This window comes from Peromyscus maniculatus, chromosome 19 (genome assembly GCF_049852395.1).
Source record: "Peromyscus maniculatus bairdii isolate BWxNUB_F1_BW_parent chromosome 19, HU_Pman_BW_mat_3.1, whole genome shotgun sequence".
NCBI lineage: Eukaryota > Metazoa > Chordata > Mammalia > Rodentia > Cricetidae > Peromyscus > Peromyscus maniculatus.
In genome coordinates this window covers 6,263,537-6,267,867 of record NC_134870.1, presented here as the reverse complement: position 1 = coordinate 6,267,867, position 4,331 = coordinate 6,263,537, and positions in this window count along the sequence as shown.

The following is a 4,331-nucleotide window of genomic DNA, read 5'->3' as shown; positions in this document are numbered from 1 at the left end:
AAAGAACTGGCCAATAGCGAGTCAGGAGAAAGGACAGGAGGGGCTGGCAGGCAGAGAGAATAAATAGGAGGAGAAATCGGGGGAGAAAAGACTGAGGAGTAAGAAAAGGAAAGGAGGATGCTGGAGGCCAGCCACCCAGCCAGACACGGGATAAGAAGGAAAGAAAAAGTATACAGAAATAGAAAAAGGTAAAAAGCCAGAGGCAAAAGATAGATGGGATAATTTAAGAAAAGCTGGCGAGAAACAAGTCAAGCTAAAGCTGGGCATTCATAAAAAAGAATAAGCCTCTGTGTGATTTATCTGGGAGCTGGGTGGCAGGTCCCCAAAGAGCAAAGAGTAAAAAAACAACCAACAACAACACACACACAAATCTATTTTAAATTTTTTAAAGAAGTTACTTTGTAAGGAATAATTTTATAGAAGTAAATACTTTGGAACCAGGAACTAGAGATGAAAACATTATTCATACATTACAAAGCCAACATCAGGGATCATCCCTTCTTATAAATAACCAAAGTATATTTACTTCCAAGGTAATTCATGCCGAGTTATTCAATGGGCAGCCAAGTTCCACAGCTCTTTTACCAGCATCTCCCAAGACTAGAGTTGAGTCTGTTTATGTGGGGGTGGGAGGGAGTCACCATCGATTCCATAGATCTAAACATCACTGCCTTTTCACTTATATCAGTACCTAGCTGAGAGACTATATGATCCTTGTTCAAATAACTCAAGTGAGGCAGTTGGCCCCTGCCTCCAATTCTTGAATGACAGCACATACTGCTCCCTAATGACAGGACGGTTGCCGAGCTGTCAGAAACATGTGCATCCTAGCAGTGATCCTACCCCTCACAGCCGCAGCCGTGGTCTTGACTACGCCATCATCAAATGTGTGTGTGTGTGTGTGTGTGTGTGTGTGTGTGTGTGGAGGGGGGACAGGGGTGCATGCACAAAGACTTCTACCTACTCGTGCTTAGCTCTGGAAAAATGGGAGAAGTAGCCTTCTTCTCCTGAAACATTGACTCTAGCCATGCTGGGGTACCTTGCATGCCTTTGCTTTTTCTTGGAGCCCTGAAGCTTATAAAGATCGCTTAGGGGAACACTGCCCAGTCTCTGCCCTGGGAAGGATCTTCAATGTTTAGTAAACTGTGGAAAGCTGAGGTCTGGGGTCTCAGGCTGATTCTCAAGTCACCTGTCACCTCTGCTTAGCAGCTCCCCCATCTAATTGTTACCCCTAAAGGGTTTGCTTCCCAACCTCCTCTCTCTGTTAAACGTCTCTTCACCCTACCTTGTAGGTGAATAGTATACATTAATGTAGGGGTGTGACAGGAGGGTACACAAAGGCTGGGTGGAGTCAGTGGCACAGCACATGCCCAGTGTGCAGAAAGGCCAGGAACAGTCCTCAGAACTTCCCCAAATTCCCTGAGTGCGCAAATGCCACATTCTTCAACATATAACCTAGCCCAGTGCCCCTGAGGCCCTGTGCCTTGGATACTGGAAGATCCATGCCAACCACAAGCATCCAGAAAGAACACCTGGCACCACCCCCACGTGATCGCTCACTAGAGGGGCATTCTCAGAACTTCAGCTGACAAGGCTCTTGGAAGAGTTTTCTGCATTTCCACAAGAGATGTTCCCAAAGGGAGATTCAGGTCTTTCCTCCCCGTCCCCCCCTCTCCCCCCCCCCCCACTCTGATTTGATTCATGCATTAACTTTAGTTTTCAGTTAGCTCTTTGCAGGAAATCAATCAACACATATTTAATCAGCATCTACTATGTATCTATCACTTGGAGCCTCTCTGAGTAAGAAACAAGAAGGACCACAGCACAGTCTTTGCCCTCCAGGGGACGGTGACCTATTTAGGAAGACAAAGTGGACACAGAACAATTAAATGCTGCTCCCATGGATCTAAATAAGGCAGAGAGTTGTAGGAAACCGAATGCTAGGAGAGGGAGCATTTGTCTTAGGGCTTGAAAGACATGTAGGATTCGAACAAGGAGAGAAGAGGATGGGGGGAGGTGTCACTAAAAGCAAGAGGAGATGGTGTAATTAAGGGCACTAAGAAGATGCATCATTAGCAAGAAGATAACACCCCAGGATGCCTTGGGAAGCAGGGTGATTAGAGACCACAGTGTGGAAATGCAGAGAAGTCAGTGAATTTCAACACAAGCTTCTCCTGCTGTATAATGTTAGGGTTTCCCTGCAAAACAGAGCATATTGTCAGCCAGGTTAAAAAATCCAGTCTGGACCTTGAATGTTGCCCTTTTTTATTTTTAAGCATTATTAAAACAGCCAAACAGGAAAGGCATCCATTTTAATGATCCTTGAGGGCAGTTGTTTTTGCCTTGAGCTCCTCTGAGCCCTTGGATTCCAAAGGGGGGCCTCCAAGGCAGCCTTGAGAGATAAGACAGATAATGCAATGAGGCCAGCATGCCTTAGAGCAACTGGACTTGTTATCGGGTGTCCACTTAGGATTTTCAAAGGAACACATAAATAAATCCTCGGTACAAAGGCACTCTTGGTGGCCAGGCATTTGTGTGTTATGAAAAGCAGTTAGCAGCTTTCATAGGTTAAATCTTCCTTTGAAGGAGACCGCCATACACACACACACACACACACACACACACACACAGAGAGAGAGAGAGAGAGAGAGAGAGAGAGAGAGAGAGAGAGAGAGAGAGAGAGAGAGAGAGAGACCACCACCACTACAGTTATTAACAGATTAATTCATTCACTCTCATATTTCCCCAGAACTTACTGAGGACCTACTACATGAGCTTAGCACCTAACTTGTCAATATGCGTAGAATGAAGTCAGCCTACTGGAACTGACCTTGAATATCAGGCTAAGAAAATGGATGTAAAGAGGCTAACTGATAACAATAAAGCTGATGACGGCAATGGCAGACATCAGTGCTCAACAACCACTGTGTGCCAAGCACTACGCATCAGGTATATTATGAACTTGATTTTTGCCACCATCTTATGAGATACCACTAAACTGCAACTGACTGATTTAGGGCATTTGCCATGAGTCACGTAGCTGGCACAAGGTCAAAACTAGGGTCATGCTGTTAGGATCTGACGTCATTGCTGTGACTTTAGAACAAGGACATGTATACATTCTTTAAATATTATTTGACAAAAATGAACATTTCTCTATGGTTTTTGGGTTAAATAACTCTTCTCTGATACTGTAAAGTATCAGTAAAGAGAAGCTGTATTTTCCTCGCTTTCCTAGCCGAGCTGGCTCTCTTGCCCTGAGCCCATAGCCCGCCAAGCTTGAGACAACAAATTAAACTGAGAAAAGGGAGAGGAGACCCAGAGACCACTTGGACTCCAGCCTCGCGTCTTTTTCCAAGCATGCCACTGTTAACTTCCTCCCCAAGCTGGTGACACACTCCCTGTAACTTTGTTAGGACAGAACCCAAGCTCAGAAATGATATTATTTCCTAACAGGATCTGGGGACTGGCTGTTGTCACACTGCAACACATTTTAAAAAGAAAAGGGGGGTGGGGGGGAGTGTCAAAAGACATCTCTGAATTGCTCCTGGAAAATGGGTTTGCTCCCAGCATTACACAGTCGTACCGTCAGGTGTCATTGCTCTCACGGTCACTTGGAACAAAGTCACATACTCTGCAGAAATCAGCAAATTACATCAGGCCTTCAGCAACTCCCAACTTGTTTTCAGCAGTGTGTTCTCAGTCAGGCAGGAGGAGAAAACAACCCAGCCGAGTCCCACCAAGACAACTCCCTTGCTGTCTGCCCACTCACATTCCCACCAGAGAACTTGATTTTATTTTGTTTTTTGCTTTTCTTTCCTATGAGTCAAGTTACGTGGCATTAAAAAAAAAAGTACCTCATCAGCATAAAGCAATATTAGCCTTAAAAAGAAAGAGAAGCGGAATGCTAGGTAGACAGCAGAAAACCGCTCACATGCTGGTCTGCTTCTTTCATCCATCTCCACTCTAGCTGACAAACTGAAATTTCCATAATAATACAGAGTTCAGAAAACAAACAGCAATTGTATCTGATAGGGAAATTGCATCCTGTTACTGGATATAAAATTCTACAGCATGTGCAATGGTATTTTCAAAGCACTGAAGATGTGGGTCTTTGTTTTCATTTTGAAATGGAGTTGTAATGTAAATAATAAATCCAACACAATTTGGCTAGTCCAAAGACTGCTGGCGTCATTAACTCGGAAACCCAGAGACACAAACGCTCTACTTATCTTGGTAGGCCCTCAGCTACAAGCTTCCCATCACTCTGGATGCTCATACATGCCCTCTGCTTCATCCACTGCTGTCTCGCTCCAGGGTCTTCTGGGCTT